This window comes from Macaca fascicularis, chromosome 8 (genome assembly GCF_037993035.2).
Source record: "Macaca fascicularis isolate 582-1 chromosome 8, T2T-MFA8v1.1".
Taxonomy (NCBI): Eukaryota; Metazoa; Chordata; class Mammalia; order Primates; family Cercopithecidae; genus Macaca; species Macaca fascicularis.
In genome coordinates, this window is record NC_088382.1 from 67182824 (window position 1) to 67204514 (window position 21691).

General features: G+C 40.6%; 1 long non-coding RNA gene across 2 annotated transcripts in view; it reads left to right on the plus strand.

The window, feature by feature from the left end:
• Window positions 1-21691, plus strand: part of LOC102128875 (uncharacterized) — a 196242-nt gene that overhangs the window by 35543 nt on the left and 139008 nt on the right. Inside the window, exon 1 of one of the 2 annotated variants that reach the window (XR_012416927.1) lies at window positions 4787-4909. The exons of the other annotated variant lie outside the window; for it this stretch is intronic. This is a non-coding gene — a long non-coding RNA (uncharacterized lncRNA). Of the gene's footprint in view, window positions 1-4786; window positions 4910-21691 lie in introns of those variants that run through there. 2 annotated transcript variants of the gene reach the window in all.

The window sequence follows — 21691 nt, forward strand, 5'->3', positions numbered from 1 at the left end:
TGGCATCATCCTGCATGACCAGTTGTGCATCTGAACCAGCCCAGCCACCAACCCCCAAAAGTTGGTCTGCAGTTATGTTAATTTGAGGGTGGGCCTTGGCATTGCGAGCAGCCTGAATGGAAGCTTCATCTGCCCACCAAATTTTAAATTGTAAGAACGGAGCAGCAGTTAGACAAACTCAAGTAAGAGCGTCCCAGTCAGTTAGAATCATCCGACTGGAAACAGCAACATTCTTTAACAGTCCCATTACAAAAGGAGAACCTGTTCCATGTTGATTTAGAGCTTGTTTAAATTCTTTGAGTAATTTAAAAGGAAAAGGCTCAAATGTAGCTATGATATTTCTCTGTTGATCTGGGGGATGTATTCTAACAGGGAACTCCCAAGCCTCTAAATCACCCTCTCATCTAGCTTGCTGAATTCCTACCTGAATAGAACTAAGAGCCGTCGCTTGAGGTGCTGCAGGAAGAGTCACTGGGGCAACTACTTTTCATCCATTGTCTTCCAGGAAAGAAAGATCTGGAGGATCTTTTTCTTCAAAATAATAATGAGGGGGTACAGAATGGTAGGGATGAGCCTCTCCTCCCTTTGCCGCTTTAGCTTTAGCTAATAAATAAACACGGTCTGTAACCTCTTCTGTTACTTCACTATACTCTCCTTCCTCCTCCTCATTAGTGTGAAAAGTTCCAAGGTGAAACGAATCACAGCCCACACTTGTCCCATTGTTACCCTGATGCTCCTGAGCTCCCCTTCTTACTCACCATGGGGATTGCTTTAAGAGTACTCGGGTGTCCTCCAGCTAGTTCCACATTCTCCAACCATCGCTCCCGTGACCCTTCAACCTGAATCCGAGTCCCCACGATGGATGCCACTTGCCGAGACCAGCTTGTCGGGGAGCCCCTAACCCAGCAGCACTAGAGGAATTAAAGACAACATGCACAGAAATATAGAGGTGTGAAGTGGGAAATCAGGGGTCTCACAGCCTTCAACAGCCCCAAACAGAGATGTACCTACATATTCATTAACAGCAAGCCAGTCATTAGCATTGTTTCTATGGATATTAAATTAACTAAAAGTATCCCTTCTGGGAAATGAAGGGAGGGCCAAATTAAAGGAATATGTTGGGTTAGTTAACAGCAGGAGCATGCCCTTAAGGCATAGATCGCTCATGCTATTGTTTGTGACTTTAGAATGCCTTTAAGTGGATTTCTGCCCTGGGCGAGCCAGGTTTTCCTTGCCCTCATTCCGGCAAACCCACAACCTTCCAGGGTGGCCATCATGAACATATCACAGTGATGCAGAGATTTTGTTTATGGAAAGTTTTGGAGCCAGTTTATGGCCAGATTTGGGGGGGCTTGTTCCCAACCACAATAGAGACACAACATATCAAAATCTGTGGGGTACGGCAAAAACAGTGTTGAGAGGAAAGTATATAGCACTAAACACCTCCTTGAAAACGTTGGACCTCAAATTAACATTCTAACATCACACTTAGAAGAACTAGAAAAACAAGAACAAGAACTAGCAGAAGGAAAGAAATAACAAAACCAGAGCTGAATAGAATGAAGGTTAGACCCCCAAGCCCTAGCAAAGACTCAACACAACCAAAAGTTTGTTCCTTGAAAGGATAAAGTGAATTGATAGATTGTTAGCTATATTAGCAGAAAAAAAAAAAAAAAAAAAAGAGAAAATCAGATAAGCACTATTTGAACCAACAAAGGTGACATTACAACCTATTCCATAGAAATACAAAAAGATCCTCTGTGACTGTTATGAATACCTCTATGCATGCAAAGTAGAACATCTATAGGAAATGGATAAATTGCTGGAAATACACAGTCTCCCATGATTGAATCAGGAAGAAACTGAAACACTGAACAGACCATTGTTGAGTTCCAGAATTAAATCTGTAATGAAAAACCTGCTGAACAACAAAACATTCCTGGACCAGATGGATTCACAGCCGAATTCTACCCGAGGTGTAAAGAAGAACTGGTACCATTATTCTATAGACACTATTCGAAAAAGTTGAGGAGGAGGGACCTCTCCCTAACTCATTCTATGAAGCCAGCATCACTCTGATACCAAAACCTGGTAAAGACACTGAAAAAAGAAAACTACAGGCCAGGATTCCTGATAAACATAGACACAAAAGCGCTCAACAAAATACTAGCAAACCAATTTCAACAGCACATCAAAAAGTTAATTCATCATGATCGAGTAGGCTTTATTCCTCAGATGGTTTGACTTATGCAAATCAGTAGATGTGATTCACCACATAAGTAGAATTAAGAATGAATATGTGATTATTTCAATAGAAGTAGCAAAAGCTTTGAATGAAATCTAACATTTCATCATGATAAATACCCTCAAGAAATAAAGTATCAAAGGAACATACCTCAAAATACTAAGAACCATCTATGGCAAACCCACAACCAACACTATATTGAATGGGCAGAAACTGGAAACATTCCCCTTGAGAACAGGATAAGGATGCCCACTCTCACCACTCCTATTAAGCGTAGTGCTGGAAGTGCTAGCCACAGCAGTTAGCCAAGAGAAACAAAAAGCATCCAAATAGGAAAAGAAGTCAAACTGTTGTTCTTTGCTGATGACATGATTGTGTACTTAGGAAATCTAAGGACTCTGCCAAAAGGCTGTTAAAATTGATAAATGATTTTAGCAAGATTTCAGGATACAAAACCAGTGTATATAAAAGCAGCATTTCTATATACTAATAATGTTCAAGCTGAGAGCCAAATCAAGAATGTAATCTCATTTGTAACAGCCACACAGACAAAACATACTTATGAATATACCTAACCAAGGAAATGAAAGAGCTCTACAAGGAAAACTACAAAATACTGCTAAAATAAATCATAGATGACACAAACCAATGGAAACCTCTCAGCTCATGGATTGAAAGAGTCAGTATCATTAAAATGGCAATACTACTCAAAGCAATCTACAGATTCATCACTGTCCCTGTCAAACTAGAGATGTCATTTTTCATAGAATTGGAAAAACACTATGCTAAAATGTATATGGAACCAAAAAAGAGCCTGAGTAGCTAAAGCAATCCGAAGCAAAATGAACAAAGTCAGGGGCATAACATTGCCTGACTTAATACTATACTATAAGGACACAGTAAGCAAAACAGCATGATACTGGTACAAAAACAAATAGAGGAATGGAACAGAACAGAGAACCCAGAAATAATGCCACACATCTATAGCTGTCTTCAACAAAACTGACAAAAATAAATGGTGCTAGGAAACTGGCCAGCCATCTGCAGAAGAATGAAATTGATTACCTACCTTTCACCATGTGTAAAAATTAACTCAAGGTAGCCTCTAACAAGAATGTCAGCCTGTCTGTTGAAGCTTTGAAACCAGGAATTGACTTCTCTTCTATAACTGTGAAATGTCTGAATGGCATCTTCTTCCAATAGGAGGCTGTTTGATCTACATTGAAACTCCATTATTTGATGTAACCACCTTTATCTGTGATCTTAGATCTTTTGGATAACTTGCTGCAGCTTCTGCCTTAGCACTTGCTGCTTCACCTTGCGTTTTTGTTTTCTGGAGATAGCTTCTTTCCTTAAACGTCATGAACAGCACCTGTTAGCTTCAAAATTTTCTTTTGCAGTTTCTCCTCTCAGCCTTTATAGAACTGAAGAGAGTTAAGGTCTTGATCTGGACTAGGCTTTAGTTTAAGGGAATGTTGTGACTGATTTGAGCTTCTATCCAATTAGCAATAAGGCTGTTTTGCTTTCTTATCTGTTGTGTGTTCAGTGGAATAGCACTTTTAATTTTTTCCAAGAACTTCTTCTTTTGCGTTCACAACATGACTGGTGCAAGAGGCTTAGCTTTCAGCCTGTCTCTGCTTTTGGCATGCCTTCCTCACCAAGCTTAATGATTTCTAGCTTTTGATTTAACGTGAGACCTGGGACTCTTCCCTTTCACTTGAACACACAGGGGCCATTGTAGGGTTATTAATTGGCCTAATTTTAATGATTGTCCTGTCTCAGGGAATGAGGAGGCCCCAAAAGAGGGAGTGAGATGGGGAATTGGCTGGTCAGTGGAGCAGTCAGAACACACACAACATTGATCAATTAAGTTTGCTATCTCAGGTGGGCCCAGTTTTTGGTGCCCCTAAATAATTACAGTCATACCATCAAAGATTGCTGATCACAGACTACTGTAACAGGCATATCATAGTAAAAACTGGAAATATTGGCCGGGCACGGTGGCTCAAGCCTGTAATCTCAGCACTTTGGGAGGCCGAGATGGGCGGATCACGAGGTCAGGAGATCGAGACCATCCTGGCTAACACGGTGAAACCCTGTCTCTACTAAAAAATACAAAAAACTAGCCGGGCGAGGTGGCGGGCACCTGTAGTCCCAGCTACTCGGGAGGCTGAGGCAGGAGAATGGCATAAACCCGGGAGGCGGAGCTTGCAGTGAGCTGAGATCCGGCCACTGCACTCAGGCCTGGGCCACAGAGCGAGACTCCATCTCAAAAAAAAAAAAAGGAAATATTGTGAGAATTACCAAAGTATGACTCAGAGACATGAAGGGAGCACATGCGACTAGAAAAATAGTGCTAAGAGTCTGACACAGTGCAGGGTTGCCACAAACCTTCAAGTTAGAAAAAACTCAGTATCTGCAAAGCACAGTGCAATGAAATGAGTTATGCTTATATTACTATTTTTACCTGCTTCTGTTTGGTCTTTGCTTTTCTTTCCATTTTATTTTATTTTAATGGTTTTTTTTTTTTTTTTTTTTTTGAGACGGAGTCTTGCTCGATCGCCCAGGCTGGAGTGCAGTGGCGCGATCTTGGCTCACCGCAACATCTGCTTCCCGGGATCAAGCAATTCTTCGCCTCAGCCTCCCGAGTAGCTGGGATTACAGGTACCCGCTGTCATGCCCAGCTACTTTTTGTAGTTTTGCAGAGACAAGGTTTCACCATGTTGGCCAGGCTGGTCATGAACTCATGACCTCAGGTGATTCGCCCGCCTCGGCCTCCCCACAACCTGCTGGGATTACAGGCGTGAGCCACCGCACCCGGGTTCGTCTTCACTTAAAAAAACAAAACAAAACAAACAAACAAAAAAGCTATCATATGCAAGTTTCTTTTAAGTGAGAATTAATTTACTCTTTTATTCATTTAAATACTCTTGATTAACAGTGTAGGGTAATGGAATAGAGCTTAAACTGTGAAGTCAGACAGACCTGTATTCCACTGTGAGTGTTTTTGTCTAGTGGCTGTATGACTTTGCACATCTTATGTAGCCCATCTTAGCTTCATCTGTGAAACAGAACTGATGATAACTGTGAGGACTGGAATCCACTAAACTACAGGAAGTCCGTGACACAAAAGCTAGTCATTGTGAACACCGAAAGTTACTCAGAGTCAGTCGTCTCTTAATACCGTCATCCAGTTGGTAATTTAGATTGGAAATTTTTGTGTTTTAGTCTCTTTTTTAGCATTTATCATGCAATATTGAAGTAACCTATTTATATCTTTCTAGATGGGAAGCTCTCTGGGGGTAGACTGTCTTATTGACTCTTGTATTTTTAGTGTTCAGTATAGTGTCTTTCAGAAAGCAGATATTCAGTAAAGATTAATTGAACAATTGAGATGTTTTTCAACCTTTGTTAAATCTGTACTCTCTTTTGCTAAAAATAAATTTTATACCTGCCTTTAGTGTTACTTGAAGTTTAAGATAAAGTAAAAGGTGCTATCTGAAAACAAACTGATGTTTTGTGATAAAGCAGTGTCTCATTTTCAAAGTGCTCGTTAAATAACTTAAAAGATTATGATGCATAGCTCATGGGGTTTCATTTTACCTGACTCCATTCCTTGGAGAATCATCCAGTGGATAAATTGCCCAGAAACAACTTTGAGTTTTGATGTCAATTAGGATACTGACTAGATATATGACCTTAGGTTTCCTCAACTCTGAAATGATGAAAGTTGAATTATAATAGACTTTTAAGATACTCCTCTCTCTAATTTTTACCTTACTAATAATACTTAATAACTGAGTGCTTACTGTGTGCCAGCTAACCCAGTCAACACTTTTCATGTATTATGTCTTAATTCTGAAAAATCTCTAGTGACTACTATGTTTATTATAGGCATTTTACCAATGAGAACAAGCAGAGTAGCTCAGGACAGGAAATTATGAAGAAGATCACCAGCGCAATCATTGAGTATAAAACAACTTGATGCTTGTCGTGGAGGTCAGTGAGATAGAGGCGAATGCAGATTCACTCTCTACTGCTAAACTTGGATTGTTGCAGTAACAAACAGTTATACAGAAGGAGGCAATCCAGATATTATGCTGCACTCCAAAGATGTCCAAACCTATCACCTGAGTGGCGACACCAGGAGAAGGGGGCACCACCTTAAGGTGAAATAAAGCACCAAAGCATTGTTTGAGAAATAAGACCCTTAGCTTCTAAACTTGGGATATATCCCTCATGTTCCAAGAACTTGACTCATAGCAAAGGAAAAAGTTTCCTCCTGGAGTCCTCAAAAATAATTTTTCCTTCTTTAAGATAAATACCTGTAATGAATTCTGTTGTGTATTTAAAAAGCCCTTAAAGGTATCTAGCATTCCTTGTCAGCATGTTCACATAAGGGCTGTCGGTGAACTGATAATGTTGGCAGTAAATAGAAGGTGGATCATTAGTTTTGAAAAGTGTATTTTAACTCTGTGTTTTCAGCTGTCTTTTGTTTCCATTTATACTCATTTAGATTTTTCTGCTTCCTCGAAACCCTCTGATTAATAGTACTCCAGGCCAATGTTATGTTCTCAGTGTGTGTGTATGTGTGTACACATGTGTGTTCGGGGGAGAGTGAGAGATAGACTGACCTATTCTGTACAGTGGATCAAATAAGTTTCTTCTTCTGGCCTGCCTTGGAGCCTGTTGCTGATTGATAATATTTCTGTGGAAAAATGTGTTCAAAATTTTGAGTAAATGTTTCTACATTGAAGGTGCCAGGTATTCCATCAGGTTTAAATTTAGAAGTAATTTTGATCGTAGGTTAACATCCTTATTAATACTGTAAATTGTACATAATGATTTGAAAATTTTATTATACATTGTTCATGTCACCAAAGGGGAAAGTTGAAAGAGAATGTGTGTGTACATATGTGTGTATATGTGTGTGTGTCTGTGTGCATGTGCACAAATGCATATAATCTTAGGGATAGTTTTGATTTATTTTAATCAGAGACATCCTAACTGTGTTTTGCCTAAATTTTGTGAAATGAGTAGATAAATTAGTTCCCTCATTTAATGGCAGATTTCTAGAATATTTGAATATTAGAAAATGTTATGTCATGTTAGCCAGAATGTTTTGTAGATACACCACAGCAAATTAACCAATGACTAGGTTTATATAAGCAAGTTTGACTTGAGTCATCATGTGTTGAGAATAGATTTGAGTATACTTTTTTTTTTTAGTAAATTCTAATGTTTAGTAGTTTTTGTTGTATTTTGAGTCATTGTCGGTAAAGACATAGTACAAGGCTGGTATTGGAGACATTAGTTTGGGAGAACAACTGATGTTCTGTCAGGGCTATTCTGAAATTCATCCTAATTACTGTTTGTTTTCATCTTTGTGCCTTGAGTTATGAAGAAAGCTGTAATCCTTGAGCCACGTAATGCCACACAGCTTCCATGCAGCCAGGAGACAGTGCTGTGGAGTGCTGTGCATGGCTTTAGGGCTTGGTTTTTTTGTTTTTTTGTTCCCCCCACCGCCCTCCAGATCTTCTGGAGTCTGTGGTATGGGACCCCTTTGTTGGGTGTTCACAGAATTTTAGGCTTTGGAGGTTTTATTTTTTATTTTTATCTGGGAATGCTCTTATACATATTTTTTAGCCTAAATCATTAACTTGATGTTTGTGACTGGGTATCTCTCTTCTAATTGTGCTTTTTCTTTTTACAGTCATGCCTTACATTTTCTTGTACAAAGTGGAATTTCCTACTGCATCATGATCCTAATAGGAGTGGAGAACATATACAACTATTTACTTTGTTCACATAGAAATATGTATTTCACTTTGATATAACTGGATCAGAGTAGAATTTTATTACATTAAAGTAATTCTGAATTGTGATAACTTTTTTTTTGAGACGGAGTTTTGCTCTTGTCATCCAGGCTGGAGTGCAGCGGCGTGATCTCAGCTCATTGCAACCTCCACTTCCTGAGTTCAAGCGATTCTCCTTCCTAAGCCTCCTGAGTAGCTGGGATTACAGGCACCTGCCATCACGCCCAACTAAGTTTTGTATTTTTAGTAGAGATGGTGTTTTACCATGCTGACCAGGCTGTTCTTGAACACCTGACCTCAGGTGATCCACCCGCCTCAGCCTCCCAAAATGGTGGGATTACAGGTGTGAGCCACCGTAACCGGCTGTGATAACTAAGAAGAATTGCCATAAATACAAAAATAAAATCATTGGTATTTATGATTCTTCTTTTTAGTTAAAGCAGAGGTTTTTAACCTCAGCACTGTTGATATTTTGGTATAGATAATTTGACATTTAGGACTAACCTGTGCATTGTAGGATGTTAAGTTGCATTACTAGCTTCTACCCACTAGATGGTAGTAGCACTTGGAATTGCAACCACCATTAATGTATCTAGTTATTTTCATATGTCCCTTGGAGGAGCAAAATTGCCTCCTGTTAGGAACCATAGAGTTATAGTCTTTAGGTGACGGCAGTGGAGAGATGGAGTGAAGTTAGTAGATTGGAGAGAGATTTAAAAGGACTGAGTGATGGCTGGGAAAGTACAAATAGAAAATAAGGTGTCAAGGATGACTCCTGTGTTTCTGGCTTGAACAACAGGGTAGATGGAAGCACTGTTTTCTGAGGAAGGGAGCCCTAAAAGTGAGGAGCTTGTTCAGGGGATAGAGTATTTCAAGGTGATAAATATGTAGCCCCTAAACAGTGCTTGGTATGTAGTAAACACTGAATTTTTGCTGAGTAAGTAAAGGCTGACTTTAAGGTATCTGTGAGACATAAAATAGTAGATAGGTAGCTAAGGAATCATGCAGTAGGAGCTAGGTGGCTGGACCAGAGATCTAAATTTGGGAATAGAGATGGGTAAATGTACTTGGTTGGAAACTCAGAGACAGGGTATACCAGCAGACCCTACTGGGGTATTCTGCAGTATCTGAGCTGTGATATATGACATGTGCACCGTATTTATGAATTCTGAAACACATATATCTGAAAGAGTTTTGCATAAGGAATCAGTCCTATGGCTTTTATTAGTTTTTCAGTCTCATTCCATTTTGCATCTTCGGTGTTTGGCACTGTCATTCACCTCCTCTGCTGTAATGTGCTGTCTTCTCAATTTTCATTGATACTCCCTGTAACGACTTTTCTCTTCTGTAAACCAACACTTACAAGTTTTTGATATTTTGATTTCAATATTTATAAGAGGAGAAAGAATATTTAGATGGTGTTTCCGAGGAAGCGATTTTATACCATTATGACCCTATTTTTAAAATCTTATACAGATGACAGGTTCACAGTGATGGTACAGTTAATATCTGATGAAAAAGTTATTAATCAGGTGTAGATTAGATTACTGTAAATGGAGGATTTATATATTACTGGCTAAAGCAAAAGTAGCATCATGCTTTTCAGTTGGAAGGCTAGTAAATTCTTGTTTAGCGATAGGAAGTTATTTCTTTTTCTGAAAGGCAATTGCAGTCTGTGAAGTTAACCTTATAGTAATTTAGACCTACTCTGTTTAGTATGACAGCTCTGAGCCACATGTGACTGTGTAAATTTAAATTAATTAAAATTTAAAACTCAGGCTGGGCACAGTAGCTCATATCTGTAATCCTAGCACTTTGGGAGGCCGAGGCAGGAGGATCACTTGAGCCCAGGAGTTTGAGACCAACCTGGGCAACATAGTGAAACCTCGTCTCTGCAAGAAAATAAAAAAGTGAGGTGGGAGGATCCCTTGATCCCTGGAGGTTGAGGCTATAGTGAGCTGTCATCATGCCACTGCACTCCCACCTGGGCAACAGGATTGAGGTCCTGTCTCAAAAAAAAAATCGGTTTCTTAGTCACACCAGCCACATTTCAGGTGCTTACTGGCCACATGTGGCTAGCAGCTACATTGGACAGTGCAAATACAGAACACTTCTGTCATTGCAGAAAATGATATTGGATAGTGCTGCTCTAGTAACTTATGGTTGTATAAAATTAATGTTACTCTTTTACAGTAAGTATTCAGGGAGAAAATGCTACTTGTTTATATGCTGCTGATATTTAGAATGGAATCTCCGTGTTGGAATTTGACTGTTGATGGAACAGATTAGGGTAGGTAAGATTTGCCATATGGGTGAATTGCTTGTGTTGGCAATAAATAGCAGGTGGATAATTTTTTGGAAAAGTGTATATTTTATTTGTTTATTTATTTTTTGAGATAAAGTCTCACTCTGTTGCCCAGGCTGGAGTGCAATGGCGTGATCTTGGCTCACTGTAACCTCCATCTCCTGGGTTCAAGCAATTCTCCTGCCTTAGCCTCCTGAGTAGCTGGGATTACAGACACCTGCCACCATGCCCGGCTAATTTTGTATTAGTAGAGATGGGGTTTCACCATGTTGAATTGAACTCCTGACCTCGGGTGATCCACCCACCTTGGCCTCTCAAAGTGCTAGCATTATAGGCATGAGCCACTGCACCCAGCTGGAAAGTGTATATTTTAATCTCTTTTTGATGTCTTTTCTATTTTAGTTTATAGCCATATATTTTTTTTTCTGTTTGACTTTACTTTTTCTTTCTTATGTTTTTCTTGTCTGTATATGCTCATTTTCTTTCTACTTAGGCCTTGGTAGTAATTAAAAATGTTTAATGGGTCAGACCTTAAGAATTTCACCCAAATACACAAGATTTGACTTAGAGCATTACTATGTATTGTCCAGTTATTTTTTATGTACAATACAATCTATTTCTTTTAGCCTAGTTTTACATGGTATATATATTTCTTTGACCAGACAGGGTTCAAATCTTTCAGATGAAAGATTTGGACTTCTGTAAGACTGAACAGTTTTTAAATTCTTGCTCCTCTCTTCTTTATGATAGTTTTTGCTTTATGTTCTTTATGAGATGTTCATAACATAGTTAATGCATGTGCTATAACAGACCCATGTGCAAATTAAAATATTTTAAAACATATAAACTTAATTTTTGTAGCTCCCTTTAATGCTTATATGTATGCTTTATTCTTCTGAGCCATATCTGGATAATTTACCTCTAATCTATAGTCTACTTTAGAATTCAGTACTTTTTCCTAGTCTGTATTTTCATATAAGTTTTGAGATTTTTGAGGAAAAAAATTGAACAATTTAGGTATTAGAGACAAAGAAAAGAGTATTTAGGAATAGAGTATCCTTTTTTATGGCTGCATAGTATTCCATGGTGTATATGTGCCACATTTTCTTAATCCAGTCTGTCACTGATGGACATTTGGGTTGATTCCAAGTCTTTGCTATTGTGAATAGTGCCGCAATAAACATATGTGTGCATGTGTCTTTATAGCAGCATGAGTTTGTGTCCTTTGTAGGGACATGGATGCAGCTGGAAACCATCATTCTTAGCAAACCATCACAAGAACAGAAAACCAAACACCGCATGTTCTCACTCATAGGTGGGAACTGAACAATGAGATCACTTGGACTTGGGAAGGGGAACATCACACACCGGGGCCTATCATGGGGAGGGGGGAGGGGGGAGGGATTGCATTGGGAGTTATACCTGATGTAAATGATGAGTTGATGGGTGCTGACGAGTTGATGGGTGCAGCACAGCAACATGGCACAGGTATACATATGTAACAAACCTGCACGTTATGCACATGTACCCTAGAACTTAAAGTATAATAATAATAAATGAATTAAAAAAAAAAAGGAATAGAGTATCCTATATGCATTAGTTTGAGCTGCCGTAACAAAATATCATAAACTGTGTGTCTGAGAAACAACAGAAATTTATCTTTCGCCATTTGGGAGTGTGGACCCTCCAAGATGAAGGTGCTGAGCAATTTGTTATCTGGCAAAGGTCTGCTTCTTTTTTCATAGTCACTGTCTTCTCTTTAACCTCACGTGGTAGAAGGGGCAGAAGAGCTCTGGGTGTCTTCTCTAAGGGCACTAATTCCACTCGTGAGGGTTCTGCCCTCATGACCTACTCACCTCCAAAAGGACTCACCTCCAGGTATCCTCATATTGGGGATTAGGTTTCAAATATAAATTTCAAGGAAACACAAATACTCTGTAGCACTATATATTAGGACATTAATTCTCCTTAAGTAACAAAGCAGGAATTTAAGTCTTTGAGAGCAAGTGTGGCAAACTGTCTTTGTAAAGAACCAGATACTGAACTGTTAGCCTTGCAGGACATGCAGCCTGTGTTGCTGTTCCTGTCTGCTGTCATAGTGCAAATGTATCTATACACAATATGTAAGCAAAGGAGCATGGCTGTGCTTCAGGAAAACTTTGTTTACAAAAACCGAAGGTTGTTTGGATTTGGCAAATCTGTATTCTAAGCAGACTCCTGCCACAGCGATTTTAAAAAAGAACAGGAGGCAAACAGTCACTTTTCCACCATCATTCGCAGCAAACTGTCGCAAGGACAGAAAACCAAACACCGCATGTTCCCACTCATAGGTGGGACTTGAACAACGAGAACACTTGGACACAGGATGGGGAACATCATACACTGGGGCCTGTCGTGGGGAGGGGGTATGGGGGAGGGATAGCATTAGGAGATATACCTAATGCAAATGACGAGTTAGTGGGTGCAGCACACCAACATGGCACATGGATACATACGTAACAAACCTGCACATTGTTCATGTGTACCCTAGAACTTAAAGTATAATAATAAAAAAAGTAAGTTTAAGTTCGCTAAGTGGAAATTTTAAACCTGCTTTAGCACAAATAATGAAATATATGAAGTTTGTTTATTAATGACCTATTATGGATTATTGTTCCAAAGCAGGTGATTTCTAAAAAGGTGGTTGAAATGTTTGCATTCCTCTTGGTATAGCTTTTGTGTAAAAGGGAAGTAAAATAATGCAAGGTATGAAGTTTAACATTTCAAGTGAGATGTATTTATTCGAAACAATATGAAAGAAGTAGTTATAGGATGTAAGATCAATATGCAAAAATCAGTGTTGTGTCCATATAAAATAAATGAATAGTCTAAAATTTTAAAAAATCCATTCACAATAGCATCAAAAAGAACAATATGCGTAGAAATAAATTTTAAAAAGAAGTGTAAGAGCTACGCTGGAAATAAAAAGCATTGCTGAGAGAAAGTAAAGATCTATTAATAAATAAATAGAGGCATACACCATATTTATGGATTAGGGGACTCAATCTTGTTAAGACGGCAATTTTTCCACATTTGAGCAATAGGTTCAATGTAATCCCTGGCAGAATTCTAGCAGGATTTTTTTTTTTTTTTTTGAGACGGACTCTTGCTCTGTCACCCAGGCTGGAGTGCACTGGCACAATCTCGGCTCACTGCAACCTCTGCCTCCCCTGGCTTCAAGTGATTTTCCTGCCTCAGCCTCCCGAGTAGCTGGGATTACTGACATGTGCCACCACGCCTGGCTAATCTTTTTTTTTTTTTTTTTTTGTATTTTTAGTAGAGATGGGGTTTCACCCTGTTAGTCAGGATGGTCTCCATCTCCTGACCCTGTGATCCACCTGCCTTGGCCTCTCAAAGTGCTGGGATTACAGGTATGAGCCACTGTGCGTGGCTGATTTTTTTTTTTTTTTGTAGAAATGAACAGGCTGATTCTAAAACTTAAATGGAAACACAGAAACACAAAGGATCTAGGATAGTTCAGAAAAAAAAGGAAAAAATTGAAGGGCTTACACTACAGCATTACAAAACTTGCCATAAAGCTACAGTCATCAAAGACTGTGCTAATAGTGTAGAGACAGACATGTTAATTAGTTGAGTAAAATATGGTCAAAGACTTGACAGATGTGCTAGAGCAAGTCACTGGGGGAAGGATTATCTTTTCAACAGATGATGCGGTAACGATTGTATATATACATACAAACAAATAATAAATCTTGAGCTCCACCTCAGAACATACACAGAAATTAACTCAGACCAGAAACCTACAAGTGAGAAAAAACTGTGCAACCTGTAGGAAAAAATAGGAGTAAATATGTTCGACATTGGATTAGCAAAGATATGACATTAAAAGATATGACATTATTTTGTTGAAGATATGATAAAATAAAAGGAAAATTAGTAGTTTGGACTTCATTAAAATAAAAAACATTTCCTCTTCCAAAGAAGACACCATTAACAAAATGAAAAAAACAAGCCATTGACTAGGATAAAATACTTGCAAAATTTATATCTGATAAGGGATAAATTTATATCTGATAAGGATCTGATAAGTACCCAGAATATTTAAGGAACTAAATAAGCAACCCAATAAGCAGAGGGCAAAAGACTTGAATCGACATTTTATCAAAAAAGATATATGAATGCAAAGTAAGCATATGAAAAGATATACTCAGCACCATTAGTGATTGGCAAAATGCAAATAGAAACTACAGTGAGATACCACTTCACACCCAGAAAGAGTGGCAGTACCAAGTGTGGGTGATGCTGTGGGCACATGTTGCTGGTGGGAATAGAAAATGGGGCAGCCACTGAGGGAAAGAGTTTGTAGTTTCTTAAAAAGTTAAACTTTTACTTACCATAAAACCTAGTATTCTACCCCAAAATAAATGGAAACATATCCTCATGGACACTTGTATGTGAATGGTTATGGCAGTGGTGTTCATAATGGCCCAAATTGGAAACAACCCAAATGTTCGTCAGCCGTGAGTGAACCGTGGTACATCCACACAGTGGAATACTATTGAACAGTGTGAAGGAATGTGCCAAGTGCCACAACATAGATAAATGCTCAAATTCACATGCTGAGTGAAAGAAGCTAGACACAAAAGACTAGTTTATATGATTCCATTTATATGAAATTTCTACAAATGACGAAACTAGTGGCAGCAAGTAAGTCAATGGCTGCCCAGGGGCTAGAGATAGGAGTGAGGATTAACTGTGGATGGGAATGAAGGAACTTTTGGGGTGATGGGAGGATTCTAAACATGGACTGCAATGTCAATTCACTAAAACACGTTGAGTTGTACACTTAAATTAAGTGAGTTTTATGACATGTAAATCTACCTTGAAGCTGAAGAATAAAAAATAAATATTATAAGGGGAGATATAATGAGGAATGTCAGTACTAAAATAAAATTGAGGCACAGCTTGAACGTTGGTTTAAGGATTTTGTATATTTGCTCATTTAAGCAAATGTATAGATGTTTATATGCATCTGTATTTTTTTGAGTTTAATTTTAAGAATGAAGGATCAAAAGGAAAACTGACCTTCAAAAGAGGGTACCCTTGAAGGAAGGAGATGTAGATGTTGAGGGAGAGGATGATCCTTCACATGTTGGAAGGGAGTAGTTCTTTGGTGTGCTGAGATGGAATACCACCCGATGAAATAAGAAAAGGTACACATGGTCCAAGGAAGGATAACCTCAGTTACAGTGAGAATATTTAACAATGTGATTTGTAGAATGTTGTGTTTGTCATTGGAAATATGTAAATAGATGCTGAGGGGACATTTTGTTTTGGATGCTGTAGGAGATTTTCCCAGGCGGTTTCTACATTCTCTTCTGGTGGTCATTCCTGACAAGCCATAGTGGGAGCTGCTGAGCCGCCGATGTGATCTGTTCACGAGTGCCTTTCCCTTAAATCCATAAAGAACTAAAGAAAATTGAAAAGTTCTATCATTTCAATATCATTTTTTCCCTTTTCTCTGCCTTCTATGCCTTAGTTCATCCATTCTTTCTCTTTGTTTTTCACCCCGCATCAAAATATAGGAAGGGGAGAGGTAGCTGATTGTGTGTCCTGCTGACGGCTTTACTCCTGGAGAGGTGGTGGCACCTCATTGTATAAATAAACAAGTGGAGACTGAGTTATTATGTATTTTGAGGCCATGTAGCCTAGGGGTCCTGGTCTCTGGCCTTTTAACAACATGGCTGCACAGCAAGAGGTGGTGAGTGGGCGATAGAGCAGATTCATGTGTGTTTACAGCTGCTTCCCATCTTTCCCCATCATTATGGCCTGAGCTCTGCCTACTGTCAGATCAGCAATGGCATTAGATTCTCACAGGAGCATGAACCCTGTTGTGAGCATGCTTGTGGTGCACACAAGGGATCTAGGTTGTGTGCTTCTTATGAGAATCTAATGACTGATGATCTGTCACTATCTCCCATCACCCCCAGATGGGACAGTCTAGTTGCAGGGAAAGAAGCTGATGCCTCCCATTGATTCTACATTATGGTGAGTTGTATAATTTCATTATATATTACAATGTAATAATAACAAAGTGCACAATAAATGTAATGTGCTTGAATCATCCCAAAACCATCCCCCGCAACAATGAAGAAAAATTAATCTTCCACGAAACTGGTCCTGGTGCCAAAAAGGCCGGGGTCCAGTGGTATAGCTAGGAAACAGTGGAAACTGGATTTGAACCTGTATCTGCTCTACTCTGAGCATGCTGTTTTAAGTAATCTAATTTAATTTGGCTGAAATTTATTCACACTATGTGTCACAGGTGGTTTGCCCTTTATTTCTTTTTATGAAATGAAAAACTATTGCTATTAAAGGAATTAAAGATATCAGCAGACACAGAGAATCTTTCTTGAGAGGTAGGATGAGAAAGTACAAGTGAGTTTCTTTCTCTTGATTTTGAGAACATGCTGTGTTTTAGAACTGTTTCCAAAGTTTATTGTGTGTATGTATGTGTTTTAAGATTACTCAGGGGAAATGATTAGCCATGTGTCTTTTCTGGCCTCAGGATTCCCCAGAGGATTGTGTCCTCTGAAAAGCAGCCACCAGAGCCTTTTTCCTAGGACTTGTGTGGTGCAGAGGGTCTGAGAGCATTTTTTGCCTGTCTCTCTGTCACTGCAGCCTGGCATAAGCTTGCTTGTTTCAGCATACATCCTGAAGCTGTGCCCCAGCACTGATCACCTTGTCGTAGAGCCTCCCTCCCTTCATCCCTCTTTCACAAGACATCCTTCACCTGTGCTCCCCACTGTGGTTGATGCCATCTGACTCTGTCCTTCCATTTTCTTTGGCCTCAGCACTCACAGGATATCTGACTCCAGGCCAGGAGGAGTGAGCAGCAGGATTTACTTGAGGGCCACTTTGCTGGAGCTTCAGGCCTCCATTAGATTCAGCTGTGGAGTGTGTTCCTCTGGCACAGGATATGGGTGTGGGGGACAAGTGGAGTGTGTCAGAGTGGGAAAGGACACAATTGGGGTTAAATCCCTGAGATGCATAAACACCAGTCTCAATTTATAGAAATATCTCTTCACTCTTTTGTGGTAGACAGAATTCCAGTAATGGCTGTGAATTGTGAAATCAGGCCATTTGTTTATTGGTTCATTCATTCATTCATCTCATTTATTAGACCAACTTCACACCCCTCTTATGTCCTAGGCACTGTCCAGCAGCTTCCCCGCTGAGGAGTTCAGTGTGGTGGGAGGCATGTGAACACACATTTTAATACCGTGTGCTAAGAGGTCTGGTAGGAGAGAGTTCGTAAGAATAACTAACCCAACTAGCAGCAAGCAACTCAGGGAACAGCTTCCTGCGGTATGTCATGCGTGAATTAGATACAAGGACCCCAAGGAGCTGAAGAGGTAACATGGGAGGTTTTTACTGCAGGGTGGACAGCACAGGCAAAGGCATGGAGGCATGAAAGAGCAAGGTGTAGAAGCACTAGCAGCTTAATAAATAGCCTGATTAGAGGGGGCAGTTTGTGTGTGTGTGTGTGTGTGTGTGTGTGAGAGAGAGAGAGAGAGAGAGAGAGAGAGAACATGTACGCATGTGAGCTGGTGGGGGCAGAGTGACACATCTCAAGGCACGCTTTCCCAGCCCTTCCTTCTCCTTTGGCTGAAGTGTATTGTTTGGGTGATAGTTCCCCTGTGCTGTCAAATGAGAAACAAATGCATCAAATATGTTTCATGTACTAAGGGATATTGACATAGGGCTAAATTCTTTTTTTATCTGGCTATTATTTAGTATATATGTCTTAAAAATGGGCACAGGTGTGCCTTGCCTATAAAAAATGTATGATCTGGCTTTGGGAACAATTCCTGCATGCATCTTGATGTGTGCCACAGCCAGCAACATTTAAATAAGGCTCCATGGGTAGGTATAATCTGTGTGCGTGGACTTCGCTCACATAGAAATTCAGCTCACTGATGGCAGTCACATGCACACATTGTTGTTTGACATTATCTTGCTTGTTTACTTTTTGGTCTGTCCTTCCCATGTACTGTAAGTGCTGTGGGAGGGATGGTCCTGCCTGTCTTAGGTACTGCTCCATCCCAAGGGCCTCACAGAGTGCCTGGCACATGGTAGCTTCTCACTGAATACTTGTGAAGAATGAGTTTATGAGACAGGCTGTTTTTGTTTACCCTCTACCACCCCCTTTGCCTTGTTCTCCATGACTGTTCTTTCCTCCTCTCTGGAAAATACTGTCTCTTCTTTTCCACAGGTGTTTTTCACCCTGTTCCCTCTGCCTAGAGTGTTCTCCTTTCTTCTCCATCCCCGCTGTCTTCCTGATCTTTCAGATTTCACCTTAAGTATTACATCCTTAGCGAATCTTGCCTGGATCTCTCAAGCTAGGACAAATGATTTACATACACTCTCATGGAATTGTTTTCCTTTCCTTCAGTTTTTAAAGGAATTTATCTCAGTTTTTAATGATAAATGTTTGAGAGAGTTACTTGAGTAATGTGTTCTGCCACCATTGACTGCAAATTCTATGTGCCTATTTTATTTTCTGAATATAGTCAGTACTAACAGATTGTATGTTCTCAGTGTTTACTGGTGAATGAATGAGTGATAATGTACTTCTGCATGAGAACACACCCTGTCCAAGGAGCCTCCTAGAGCTCCTTCCTCCCAGCTATAGCCTCTGTCTCCCTTAGAACGCTGGGTGCACCTCAGGGCCTGTCCCATGGGGATCTTGTGAACAGCCACTTGTAGCACTATAAATTCTCTTGTTTTTTTTTTATGCGCCGGAACAATGTCTTCTCTCTGATCCTTGTACCTGGAATATCTCTTGCCGGACTATACTTCAGTTTCTGTTCCTAGAGAAGCAGCACAGGACTGGAAAGGAGGGAAGGGCTGAATGTAGGGAGCCTCACCACTTAGATTGTGGAAGAGGAGAGGGAAGAGAAATGTGTTTCAGACATACCCAGTTGGAATAAGACATTTTTTTCTAGAGAAGATAGCACAGTGTGGCTGGGTTCTCTGATATTGGAGTGTGTTAAATAAGCTTTCGTGGATGGGTGTGGGAACACAGGTGACCTTTGTGTATTTTGTTCTTTGCTTTCTAACTTTTCTATGGGAAACATTTGTTTTGAGTTCCAAAAAATAGTCTTATATTTTTGGAACACAGCATGAGAGAACTGCCACTATTCAAATATAAACAGCAGAAACATAAGATGGTTAAAATGGAAGGAGTGGACTCCTATTAACCTTGGGAAGTGAAGCTGAAATACTTTCTTTATAACTTGAAAGTAATTTTTAATGACATAAATGACCCAAAGAAAACATGTAAAAGATGGAAGTATATGCAATAAAATTGCATAAATCTAATGGGTTGCCAAGCTGTTTATGGGATTATATTGTAAGAACTGTAATTTTAAAGTGATTTTAAACATACCATCATGTGGCTTTGCTGCCCACCAATTTGAACAAATACTTATTGTGTGCCACAGTATTTCCAGAAACTCAAAAGAGATGGGGCCCTTATTCTTTGAAACACACAGTTGAGAACATTAAGAAAACGATTCCTCCAACACATGATTACTGTTACAAAAGAGGGGCATACCAAAAGCTGGGGTAGCAGTGGGAGGGATCTGGGAGGGAGCAACTAACATGGAAAGCAGTAAAACCCAGACTATGTATCAGCCACTGACTGTGTATTTAGTAGAATAAAACAGTTGGAAACAGAGTATTTCATATTTGATGTTAAGTAGAATTCCAGTAACATATATTTAACATATTGGGGCATATTGTGATGTTTTTCTAAAAAGTCTGCTTTATTGATGATAAAATTGAACAGTGGACTAGAACATGAAAAAAGATTGAATTCAAACTGTCTTACGCGGGATAGCCTTAGTGATTGATTTTATGCGATTAAGGGAAGAAACCTTGCTTAAGATAACTATGTCTCAACCATCCTTAGTATTCCATGTTGACCCTAAATATCAGTTTATTTATCTTTTGGGAAACAGTGATAACTTTAGACACTTGGTTGCACGTGGCGTGCATCAGCAGCTGTGGCAACCCCCGACCCTGCCTGCCACCAGGAGCATGGACCCCTGGCCAGATACTGCCGGACACCTTATTCAGGAGGTCAGCCTAGAAGCTGTAGGAGGGCGGGAGCCGGTGCTCAGCCCCATCCCAGTGGCTGCACGGTGCCCAGCGCCAGGACCCCTCGCTTTGGGCACTTGTCCAGGAGGAAGAAGGGAGTGGTGCAGTCAAGCGGGCCCCCGGGCAGGCCTGACCCAGAGTTGCGTTCTGGGTAGCCCCGCTAGTCCACAGGCCGCTCTGCGGCAGCCGCCACCTGCACATGGTGCGGCGAGAAAGTGGCTCACTGGTGGGTTTCCCGCCATGCGCAGATTCTCGCCTTGCACAGGGTCACCAGGCGGCCACTGGTTAAGGTAGTCATGCGCACTGGCACCTAACGGCTCTGCTTTTTCTCAGAGTTTTCTCAGAGGTTGGAGATGCCCTGTCAGACAGATTGGAGTGTGCCTGTCTGAGGTCGGGGCCAGCCCACCTTGCTCTCTGGTTGCTGGGCCTGGTGGGGGCTGGGTGGGGGTTGGGCAGGGGGACGGGCCAGGGCAAGTTGTGGCATCTCGGAAGCTGGTAGCGGGGCCACAAAGATAGTGACTGTGGAGAGCCAGAAGGGCCAGGTGCCCCTGAGCAACTTGAGTAACTGTATCTTTACTGACGGGTCTGGTACCAGGCCCCAGATGAGGATCTCGGGAGGATCCACAAAGCTGCGTCCAAGGGAACGAATGTGTGGAAGCTGCAGCGGAGCCTCCTGCTCAAGAGTAAAGGACCCGTCTGAAACCTACAAGAACAGGTGTCGGGAACTGCGGGCTGCGGGCTGCGGGCTGCGGGCTGTGGGCTGCCGGAGGAGGTGCGCGGGTGGGGAGAAGCACTCCCTTCAGAGTTGGGGGCTTGGGGAGTGGGGGCGAGGGGAGGCATGGAAAGAATGGGTGTGCGGGGCGGGCCGTCCTGGGGCCCAGGACGCTGGGCGTTCTTCCCGGACGGGCTCCGCAGCGCCTGGGATGTGGACGCCTTGGAGGTGGAGTGCCCAGGCCATCTTTACGAGCAGCAAAATAAACCCAAAACTTTAGCTGGTTTCTGACTCACTCACAGTTCCTCTTACAGAGCACTTTAGAGAGAATTTTAAAGTGATTTAATTATCAAAATTAAGTATGTACAGTGTTTTATTTTTGACGTATACGGTTTAAAATATGGTTAGATACATTATAGAAAGAAGCATAATGAAAGAAATACTTCCCA